The sequence below is a fragment of the Schistocerca serialis genome, chromosome 1 (assembly GCF_023864345.2).
Source record: "Schistocerca serialis cubense isolate TAMUIC-IGC-003099 chromosome 1, iqSchSeri2.2, whole genome shotgun sequence".
NCBI classification, from domain to species: Eukaryota; Metazoa; Arthropoda; class Insecta; order Orthoptera; family Acrididae; genus Schistocerca; species Schistocerca serialis.
In genome coordinates, this window is record NC_064638.1 from 1095803226 (window position 1) to 1095815734 (window position 12509).

The following is a 12509-nucleotide window of genomic DNA, read 5'->3' on the forward strand; positions in this document are numbered from 1 at the left end:
CCCAAGAGTCAGCTGGTTCCTTTTCCCAGTCCTCCTTCAGATTGGTTTCTTTGATTGTTCGTGTGTCAAATTTCATCATGTGTGTTTTCTTCGGATAGAATTTTTTTGGGGTTAATTTCACTTTAATGCGTGTTAAGTAGTGGTCTGAGTCAATGTTCGCCCCTCTGCGGACTTGGACATCATGGATCTCTTTCTGTACGAAATAGGAGATGGCAATGTGGTCAATCTGATATTCGCCGATCTCTTGTATGGGGGACCTCCAGGTCTTTTGTTTTCTAGGTTTTTTTCTCAAAGATGTAGACATTATTTTTAGATTATTTTGTTGGCATAGTTCAATAAATCTCAGTCCGTTTCTGTTGGTGAATCTGTGTGCTGGATATTTTCCTACAGTTTTTTGGTGTTCTTTCTCTCTGCCAATTTGTGCACTGAAATTCCCATTAAGATTTTGATATCATCCCGGGGAATTTTGGCCATGACATCTTCAAGTTTAGTCCAGAATTTTTCAGTTTGTAGTTGGCGTTTTTTGTTGTCTATGTTTGTGGGTGCATGAGCATTTATCAATGTCTATTTCTTGTTGGCGCACTGGATACGCATGGTCATCAGGCGATTATTTATGGAAGAGACCTCTCTAATTGAGCCTAATATATTTCTGTGCACCGCAAATGCCATGCCCAGGAGTGGCGTACCATTGGCAATTCGTTTGTCAGTCTTGCTCTTGAAGATGTGATAGTTTCCATAGTCTATTGCACTTTCATCCGTGAATCTAGTTTCTTGTAACGCTAAGATCTTAATTTTTTGTTGGTCTAGCTCTGTTACTAAGTTGTGTAATTTTCCAGGTTGAATTAGGGTCTGAATGTTAAAGGTACCAATGTACATGGGAACCTTGGGACGAAGTTTGCTTGAGAACTCTGATCGTGATGGCCCGGGTTCCCCAGAATCCGAAAACCCAGTTGTCGTCTGTCGACGAGTGGATTGGTTACCGCCTGGGGTAATTCTGTCATTACTCTCACGAATCATGATAGCTTGTAAGTTTTGGTCCAGTGTTTCCACTGGGTGTTTAGAACCAGGGATTGTCAGTTCCTGGAGCATATAATACAGCCGCACCTACTAGATGGACAGACGCTGACCTCGCTGCCGCTCGACTCGAGTGCAGACCCATTGAGGATTTGGAATGTGAGATTTTTTTTTTCAAGGTTTTCTCCTATAGATCCGCCGTGTTCTGCGTTAACAGGGTCACCTCGTGTAGGATGTGGCTCTTTACCACGCACGGACGGTCTTGGACTGTGCTGTGTGCTACCATATTTATATCAGAGCTTCAGAAATCAGACTTGCCCCCTGACACATTTTACACAAATTACAGTCAGCTTCTGAACTGTGAATGCAAAACTAATAAATCAAAAGTTTAAAATGTTATTGAAAGGTATGAAAATATCTACGCTATTTTAGGAAGATTCTGGTGTAAGATAAGAGATGTGTTTTTTAATCCCTCCCACCTCTCCCCCAATCAATGAAAGTGGCATTTTTCTCCACTTTGACTGTATGTTTATGGAGATCTCTTCCCAGATGCACATTGGTTTCAATTCTTAAGGCCATTGCTGAGTGTTCAGCCAGATTGAGGTGCCATACATACGCAGCAAACTCACATCATGGTTTACATACCAAGCTGTCTGTGATGGTACGAGAGAGGTTCTGTGCATGTAAGGCAGAAAAATGCTTCATCCTACCTGAAGTGCACTCACTGGCTGACTGTCAAACTATCATAAACTGTACAACATGTAAATAACTGTAAGTGATAGTGCAACAATTTACTGCCACTTTCATGTGCTGCAGTTACCAACCATTTCCATTAGTTGTCAATAGTGTCACAATAAAACAGGTTCTTATATGTGTGCTGTAGGCCACATACATAAGGAAAAGACTTACAGAGCTTCTTTTCAACTGCACAGAACTCAGTACCTTGTTACTACAAGCTATTAGGAAGATTCTATACCTTGTGCTTTCACAAAAAATCTGTTGCTATCTTCTTCATCCTACAACATTTGCTGCGCATGCGTATGCGCGCCCACACACACACACACACACACACACACACACACACACACACGCCTTAGAATTTCTTTCTGCCTCTATTTTTCTTCTTATATTTTAAATTATTATATTACTGCTCTCTTACTACAATTCAGTGGAACAGCTAAAGAAGAAACAATATTTCAGTTTTATATTCAGAGCTAGTTGTGCACTCATCATCTAGAACATTATGACTACCAATCCATTATCGATATAAACCCGTCCATACGATAGCAGCATCACCTGATGAGGACTGACAGCTAGTCAGACACAGGCATGGTGCATGTATATCAGTGAGTGTGCTGTCCACGAGTAGAATGGGAAAGATACGCTATCTACCTCAGTTTGACAAAGGGCAGACTGTAATGGCCCAGAGACTTGACATGAGCATTTCAGAAATTACATGACCTGTAAGGTGTTTGAGGAGCGCTGTCGTGATCATCTTCAACACGTAGCACAACCAAGGTGAAACCACATTCTGACATAGTGGGGTTGGGCGGCCACCCCTCATTACAGATGTCGGACATAGTAGGTTGGGCAGACTGGTAAAACAGGATAGTGGACAAACTGAGCTGGAACTAACAACAGACTTTAATGCGGGGAAGAGTACAAGTGTGTCTGAACACACAGTGCACTGAATGCTGCTAATGAAGGACCTCTGTAGCCAACAATTCATGCATGTGCCAACGTTAACACAACAACATCAGCAATTACAACTAAAAAGGGCACACGATCATCGGCACTGAACATTGGCACAGTGGTAGAGGGTGACGTGGTCAGATGAATCCTGATACCTTCTTCATCGTACCAGTGGGAGGGCGTGAAACCATCATCTTCCAGGGGAACAGCCCCTTTACACCTGTACTGCAGGATGGAGGCAAGCTGGCAGTGGCTCCATTACACTCTGGGGAACATTCACGTGGGCATCCATAGGTCCAGTAGAGCCCGTGCAAGGCACGATGACAGCCAAGGAGTATCATACACTGGTTGCACACCATGTACACCCCTTCATGACGATCATGTTTTCCGACGGCAGTTACATTTTTCAACAAGATAATGCGCCACGTCACAAGGCCAGGAGTGGGATGGAGTGAGTAGAGGAACACAGTGGTAAGTTCCAATTGATGTGCTGGCCCCCTGAACTTGCCAGATCTGAACCTTATCAAACACACCTGGGATGCGACTGAACGTAGTGTCAGAGCTCACTGACCCCCCCCCCCCCTTCTTGGAATTTACAGGCATTAGGTTACTTGTATGTGCAGATGTAGGGTGAGCTCCCTCCAGGGATGCACCAATGCCTCACTGCTTCCATGGAACAATGTGTTGCCGCTGTTATCTGTGCCAAAGGTGGAAAGACTGGCTATTACATAGGTGGTCACGATGTTCTGGCTGATCAGTGTATACTAGAGTGTAATGTATGCCTTGTGATCATACATTTATAATATTTATGAAAACTTCAGTAGAACAAATGACTAATGGGAAAAGAAATTCTGACAGGATACAAATTAACAGCAAACATGCAGAGATGTTAAGCAGAAGCCTAAACTCTGTTACACTTCTCTGTTACACTCCTCCCCCCCCCCCCCCAAATACACACAAAGACACTAACAAGCACATGCCTCTGAACTGGATAACATTGTTCTTTCATGATATGGTTGTTATAGCGTACACAGAATCTTCTGTAATCATTCCTTTGCAGAGAGTATATTAGAGTAAAGCACAAGCACTTTAAAATATGCTTTATGATAATACTGGGAAGGTAAAGGGTCTATTTAGATGAATTTTTCTTTAATCCAGTCTATTTTTTTCTACCATCAATCTTCTGACTCTGATGCGGTCCTCCATGAATTCCTATCCTGTGTCAAACTCTTCATCCCAGAGCAGCACTTGTAAACTACGTCCTCAATTATTTTGTGGATTTATTACAATTTCTGTCTTCCTCTACAGTTTTTACCCTCTACAGCTCCCTCTAGCACCACGGATATTACTCCCTGATATTTTAACTTATGTCCTATCATCCTGCTCCTTCTTGTCAGTGGTTTCCATATCTTCCTTTTCCTTGCTAATTCTGTGGAGAACCTCCTCATTCCTTACCCTATTACACATCTCAAATGCTTCTACTTTCTTCTGTTCCAGTTTTCCCACAGTCAATGTTTTGCTACCACACAATACCGTACTCCAAAGGCACAGTCTCAGAAATTCCTTCCTCATATTAAGGAATATGTTTCATACTAGTTGACTTTCCTTGGCAAGGAATGCCCTTTTTGCTAGTGCTAGCCAACTTTTGATATCCTCTTTGCTCCATTCATCATGGATCATGGGTTATTTTACTGCCTAGGTAGCAGAATTTCTTAAGATTCATCTACTTCATGACCAGCAATCCTGATGTAAAGTTTCTCACTGTTCTCAGTTCTGCTACTTCTCATTAATTTCCTCTTTCTTCGATATACTCTCGGTTCATATTATGTACTCATTAGACTGTTCACTGCATTCAGTGAAGCCTGTAATTCTACTTCACTTTCACTCAAGATAGCAATGTCATCAGCGAATCGCATCTTTGATATCCTTTCGCCCTGGATTTTAATTCCACTCTTGAACCTTTCTTTTAATTCTGACATTGCTTCTTCAATGTACAGATGAACAGTAGGGATGAAAGACTACATCCCTGTCTTACACCCTTTTTAATCAGAGCACTTCGTACTTGGTCTTCCACTCTTATTATTTCCTTTGGTTTTTGTACATGTTGTATGTTACCCATCTCTCCCTATAGCTTACCCATACTTCTCAGAATTTTGAACATCTTGCATCATTTTACATTGTCGAATGCTTTTCAAGGTCCATAAATCCCATGAATCCACCTTGATTTTTCTTTAGTCGTGCTTCCATTATCAACTGCCTATCTGGTGCCTTCACCATTCCTAAAGCCAAACTAATCATCAGTTTATAATGATAGTCAAAAGTATTTTAGATGAAGCACAGGTAAATGCTTTACCACATATTTGTTTTTGTTATGTCATAACAGATGAATACGACGTGGATTGATGGTTTAGCAAGGAGTGTTTGGACCAAGTTAAGACAAATTCAAATTCAGAATTTAACCCTCAATAAATACTTCATTTTTTTCTAGTTCTTTGTTATTTTCACCGTTGTAAACACTTAGTGTAGGTGACATTCTTGTTTGGATTCCATGTTAAAATGTAAATTTTTGTAAGGATAAACATGTTTATAGGTTGGGAAAAGGAAAAGTTGTATCATTTCCAATAGGACCATGTCTAATAGGGATGTTTCACAAATCTTTGAGGAGAGGGCCATTTTCTTTTCAATAAATGAACAACAGCAGTAATGATATTGGTTGCCATTGGGTGTCTCAATGGCTGGTGGGTGTTCTCAACACCAATCACTCCCTGACAATAATTCCATTCTTCAGATCATTGCCACAAAACTTTTTCTGTGACAACATACATCTCAATACTTTTCTGGACATGTACACCTCACTGCTACACACCCATGACCCATAAGTTTACTAGACACACAATTGACAGAAAATGTACTTCCTCTGTCAATCAATACAAACTAACTGAGAATTTGAAATGATGCAGCACGGCAAGCAAAACCAAAGAAAAATTGGGCTAATTCCCTTCCATTCTCTCAGTTCTTATACTAAAACAGTCCATCCCCTTTGACTTTATTTCTTGTTAGCTCTCTTCAGTTCCCACCAAAATCTGAATACCACCAGAACTGTATCTAAGAAAGGTGGTTACATGGTATCAACATCTGGTAAATTTATTCAATTTCTTTCACTCAGTAACCTTATAGGGGCATAATAACCTTAGTGATACTCATGCATAGGCAATTTTTTTCTGCAGTCAAAAACTCTAATTTTTTAAGTATGCTCAATTTCTGGTTGATTTTCTGTACTACAGTACAATTTCAATGTTACACCTTTTCAAGTATGTAGACACATTTATTGACTGCAGTTAATAATTACATCTAGGTACTTGGAAAGCCAAAATTGTACAACACCAAACTCAAAATTGACAGCTGCAGGCAGTATGGAATCACTCAAAATTTCTAAGCAACTGTGGACACAGATTTAAAGACACTCATGAAATTTCTTGAATTTAAGTGGATTCACCCCTGCCACCACCCTTCAACACAAACAATTAATGTGGTCCCATCACTCATTTAGCTTAAGGTAGTTATTCAAAAACAGCTATTGACATTTGTTACTTTTTAAGTTCTCGCACCTTGTGTATCATCTAATCCAGAGTTTAGAGTGATCTTTCCTATTTCCAAAAAATTTTATAACCTACTCTGTTTTCCTATTTTCAGTATCTCCTTTCTCTCTATGAAGGAAATATTTTCTTGTCCTTTTTTCAGAAATGCCTGTAGTCCGTAATCCTATTGTTCTGGTTTCAGCAACTAGAAAGAGGATGCTCCTCTCCTGTCTGAAATATTGTTGTTAATTATTTTTGTCTTCCATTTGGATTGAGAACACTATTATACGGCAATTCAGAAAGAATGTCACATAACTTGTGTAGCGATTCTACATGTGAAAACAAATTGAAAAGTTTCTATGAACATGTATCTGATTTTCGATTGCTGTGAACCTGGAGCAGGTTGAAGACTTCACATGTGTATGAATGCATACGAAAGACAAGTGTGAATATTCCTTGCCGAAATGCTGTGTATATGCTGTGGTGGACAGATAATGGTGGGACAGACGACTGATCTATCCTATAAGAGGTATGGGGGTTCTCCAACAAATGGAAGCACAGCGACATGGCACTGACGCAATAGCTGCAAGCATACCCAGTGTGCAACTGTGGGATGTATCAGTGAGCAGTCATGAGGCCATATGCGTGTCATGCACAAGTGTTGTTTAACTGAGCAAGTCTACTGTGTTTGTGAAAAATCAACATATCACATACATTCATCCATAAAGAATATGCAGACATGCTGTTTGTACACAGGTACTGTAACGGCTGTGCCAGGGTACTTCCAAGGATTTTTCAAAGATTACGCGAATCCGGAACATTACCCAAAACACACATAATATCAGAATGTGAGGCTTCCCAGTCAGTTGTGGAAAGGGAAGACATTATTGCAATGGTACAATGGACTCCCACCACCAGTGCATGGTGCAATACCCATCAGTTCGATATTCTGTTAATGTGAGTACGATGTACGTTACATTCCAAGGGCTTCTACCCGCTCCATGTGCAGCCAATGCACCATCTGCATCCAGGTGGCTCAGTAAGCGGACAACGATTTTGTGAATTGTTAGCTTTACATAGAGCCAAATGCAATATATTTTATTTGCAGATGACACTACATTTACATGCAATGGTGTCCACACCCACAATTTGCATACACGGGCAATGGAGAAGCCACATGACACTATGGAAACAATATTCTAAGTTAGGTTCTCGGTGAACGTCTGATATGGTATGACTGATGACCCCGTGACACGACCTGCATTCCTGCCAAATCGCATGACAGCCGCAGCATAAGCACATATTCCAATAGAAGACCTTCCTGCACTTTTGGAAGACCTGACATTAAAGCACTGATGACAAATGTACTTGAAACATGCTGGATTACTGATTCACTGTACCAACAAGTATCTCAGTATCTGAATAATACATTTCCTCAGTGGTGGAGTGGCTGTGGCAGATCCATTAACTGGCCTGCTAGATCATCCAACCTAACCCCACTAGACTTCTGTTTATGGGACTGGTGAAATGGGGATGAGTACGCTAAGAAGGTGAATAAACATGAAGAACTTGTCGCACACATCACCGACGCTGCTGCCCTCATTAAAGCATGCCCAGATGATGTTCGATGTGCAACACAACACACCCTCCAACGCATTGACAAATGCATTGAGACTGGTGGGGGACTTTCTGAACACCTCTTGTAGGGTAGATCAGTCATCTTCACCACCATAGCACCTACACAGTATTTTGTTATGTCTTCATGATCATTCATGGATGTGTGTAGTTTTCAACCTGCTCCCGTTCCACAAAGACTGAAAATCAGAAACATGTTCATATGACTTTTTTGGCTTATTTTCACATTACAATCCCTTCACAAATTATGTGACTATTCCTTCTGAATCACCCTATTTAATTTGTAACATTTCCCTATGCAAACACATTCTATGGGCAACAGTGTCATGAGTAAATAGTCAGATTATAAATAGAAGATCCATTCACATGTCTGCATTTCCACACTGCTTCATTGGGTATAATATTTATAAAATTATAAAATTTCTGTTTCAGTTTAACGGCATCTTCATGTTACTGATATTTTATTTTTTTTACAGCTTTTACTATTATACCTGTTCTAGAATCACTGTTAACTTTAGATGTAATGTCACATTATGCATATAACAGTACTTGATTCTAATACACCATTACATTTCTGGTATTTTGACATACTAATATTGATGAGAATTATGTGGAACATGGTGTAGTATTAATTATATTTAAACCTGTCACATACTATTTCAAAGCACTACAAAGTAATCAATGGAACATGATCAAATTTCTCATTAAGATTTATTTCAACTCAAAATCAAGCATTATCATTCGAAATAAAAACGTGTATTAAATAGTTTATATTATCAGAGAAACTGATTTGGGATGAGTTTGGTTTCAAAATGGCACATGCAAGCATATTAAGGTAGCTTAAATGTTAATTTTTTCAAGTTCAAGGAAACAGAGATAAGAGGAATACTGTTACGTGGCCAATTTATAATACATTTAATTTCACATTTTATGTAAGCAACAAAATGATAATATAGCAAATAAAGCAATCTAACTTTTACTACATTGTAAATGAAGCATTGACCTTTATACATGCTTTCTGTTGACTCATTCACCTTTCAGTATGCTATATCCTACAGTAAAATAAGAGATACAGTACTACTGAAAATAAAATATTTCAGAATGCTTCTTATTCGCCAATTGAGGGAACTATATCAATACAAACATGAGCATAGCATCATAGTTGTGATTTTCTTGGCATGGTTGATAAATAGTATACTTCTGGGTGTTCTGCGAAGTAGTTTCCATTTTGTGCAGAAAATGGAAACAACTACTTTATAAAACACCTGGAAGTACACTAGTCAGTATCATAGTTCATTATTCCAGTCTTCTGCTACAAGTATTTCCTTACTCAGAAAGGAAGGGACAGTCACCATTAGATAAGACGACTCGAAATATTTGCATCACCTAGAGAAACTATAAATGTACTAAAAGAATAATGCTATGAAAATGTTTGTTGATTTTGTTAGATGTTCAATAATTTGATGGTGCAGTGCAGTCAGTAACCAGAGAGCATACAATCTCTGCTCCTACTTTTTTCATTTTTCGATTTTATACTGAACTATGTTACATTCTAATTATAAATTTCTGGTAAGTACGAAAAAATTACTGAAAAATATTCAAACTGAAAAAGAAGATCACCTACCCAATTCTTGACTTGTCTGCAAATTTGACCTCCGGTCACTGAGACTGAGAAGTACTTGGCTGCGATGTGCAATAATTACAGTAGCGTGGATATGAGGAATCTTGTGTAAGTCTAGCAAACGAAAACAAAATAGCGTTCAAGGAAAAGTGCAATTATTAATATACCACTCTCTAACTGTCCTACAAAATGAGTTATGCAGGTCCAAACATCTGAGACATGGCACTAACAAGCATGAACTGTCTGTTACATAAACAGCAAAGCCATGAAGCATGTTTTTGTAGTGTTGATATGAAGCAAAATCACAAATTATTACTTTAACTAAAAGGATGTAAAACAATATACTGTGTCAAGCTTCAATGTAAACCGAACTGTATGTATTACTTTACTGACGAGCTTTTCATACCAAAGTAGTGCAAACAAAATATAATTCTGATAATTACAACAGAGATTACTTTTGTATCCATGCAGCCACATAAAGAACTTCATGAAAACACTAAGAAGACTGGCAACATCATAAATAACAGATTCACAACACATTGTGTCAGTAAGAAGCAAAACACGAGAAGAAAAGCATACAGAACATTTTACCAATCTACTATTACTGTTCATAATGCAAAGCAAAAATGTGAGACAACTGTGGCACAGCAGAACATTTAACTGCATATTTAGTGTAAAATTACACTGCCATAAAGGGAGACACCACTTGCAAGTTATCAGCTAAACACAATATCACATTTAATAATTTCAACAGTCATAAACAAGCATTACGCACCATTTAAATAACTGATACATAGTTTATTCAACAATACAGCAAAGCACGCCTTAAAGCAGCAGTTTTTCAGGTTCAATGAAACACAAGCTACATCACAATTAGCTTGGATATAACGACCACTCCACTGTTGTCACATCTACAACGAATCATTCCCATCTAGAACTTAGCTCAAAAAATAAACAGACGACGGATAGGCGTGACCACACAATTTGAATCAGACTGTAAACTCAAATTTTGCCGATAATTGCCAAATGTAGTTACACTGAAAAATGTTTTATGTGGCTCTTGTAGACTTCTGAATAACATAACATATATATGTCTAAAAACAAAGATGATGTGACTTACCAAACAAAAGTGCTGGCAGGTCGATAGACACACAAACAAACACAAACATACACACAAAATTCAAGCTTTCGCAATAAACGGTTGCTTCATCAGGAAAGAGGGAAGGAGAGGGAAAGACGAAAGGATGTGGGTTTTAAGGGAGACGGTAAGGAGTCATTCCAATCCCGGGAGCGGAAAGACTTACCTTAGGGAGAAAAAAGGACAGGCACACACACACACACACACACACACACACACACACACACAGACATTTGTAAAGGCAAAGAGTTTGGGCAGAGATGTCAGTCGAGACGGAAGTAGAGGCAAAGATGTCGTTGAAAGACAGGTGAGGTATGAGCGGCGGCAAATTGGAATTAGCGGAGATTGAGGCCTGGCGGGTAACGAGAAGAGAGGATATACTGAAGGGCAAGTTCCCATCTCCAGAATTCTGACAGGTTGGTGTTAGTGGGAAGTATCCAGATAACCCGGACGGTGTAACACTGTGCCAAGATGTGCTGGCCGTGCACCGAGGCATGTTTAGCCACAGGGTGATCCTCATTACCAACAAACACTGTCTGCCTGTGTCCATTCATGCGAATGGACACTGTCATTCATTCGCATGAATGGACACAGGCAGACAGTGTTTGTTGGTAATGAGGATCACCCTGTGGCGAAACATGCCTTGGTGCACGGCCAGCACATCTTGGCACAGTGTTACATCGTCCGGGTTATCTGGATACTTCCCACTAACACCAACCTGTCAGAACTCCGAAGATGGGAACTTGCCCTTCAGTATATCCTCTCTTCTCGTTACCCGCCAGGCCTCAACCTCCGCTAATTTCAAGTTGCCGCCGCTCATACCTCACCTGTCATTCAACGGCATCTTTGTCTATGTACTTCTGCCTCGACTGACATCTCTGCCCAAACTCTTTGCCTTTACAAATGTCTGCTTGTGTCTGTGTATGTGCGGATGGATATGTGTGTGTATGCGAGTGTATACCTGTCCTTTTTTCCCCCTAAGGTAAGTCTTTCCGCTCCCAGGATTGGAGTGACTCCTTACCGTCTCCCTTAAAACCCACATCCTTTTGTCTTTCCCTCTCCTTCCCTCTTTGCTGATGAAGCAACCGTTTGTTGTGAAAGCTTGAAATTTGTGTGTATGTTTGTGTTTGTTTGTGTGTCTATCAACCTGCCAGCACTTTTGTTTGGTATGTCACATCATCTTTGTTTTTAGATATATTTTTTTCCCACGTGGAATGTTTCCCTCTATTATATTCATAACATATATATGTCATTATGTATGACAGAGCTACTCTGGTGTAGAAGAAAGACAAAAATGGAGTTATAATAATTCATGTATGTACTAGATCATCTATAATACAATATAGTGTACTGCTAATTTGATGGAGAATCATATAAATATCATCTGCAAGCAATCAACAGTTCCTATCAGTGTCAAGAAACTTGGCTGTAAAAACAAAAACTGTCAAATGAAAAAAAATGGCTCTGAGCACTATGGGACTTAACATCTGTGGTCATCAGTCCCCTAGAACTTAGAACTACTTAAACCTAACTAACCTAAGGACATCACACACATCCATGCCCGAGGCAGGATTCGAACCTGCGACCGTAGTAGTCGTGCGGTTCCGGACTGAGCGCCTGAACCGCTAGACCACCGCGGCTGGCACTGTCAAATGAGCCCTAAATGTGTGTGGCATGAAGCATTTATTGTGGAGTACCAACAGACCAAAATAGAATCTTCTTTTTTTTATGCAGTTCCGTCTACCTACACAGTTTGTAAGTATTTTTTAATTACTGCATTTATAATTTAGGAGTATTGTGAGATGCAGAAGATAAACACAACACACTCCTT

At 39.6% G+C, this 12509-nt stretch overlaps 1 protein-coding gene across 8 annotated transcripts in view; it reads right to left on the reverse strand.

Annotated features, from left to right (window-relative positions):
• LOC126416237 (calcium release-activated calcium channel protein 1-like) overlaps positions 1-12509 on the reverse strand; it is a 563134-nt gene that overhangs the window by 130335 nt on the left and 420290 nt on the right. Inside the window, exon 2 of one of the 8 annotated variants that reach the window (XM_050083918.1) lies at positions 9544-9654. The exons of the other annotated variants lie outside the window; for them this stretch is intronic. The gene's annotated coding sequence lies outside the window, so the exon portion shown is untranslated. The remainder of the gene's footprint in view (positions 1-9543; positions 9655-12509) is intronic. 8 annotated transcript variants of the gene reach the window in all.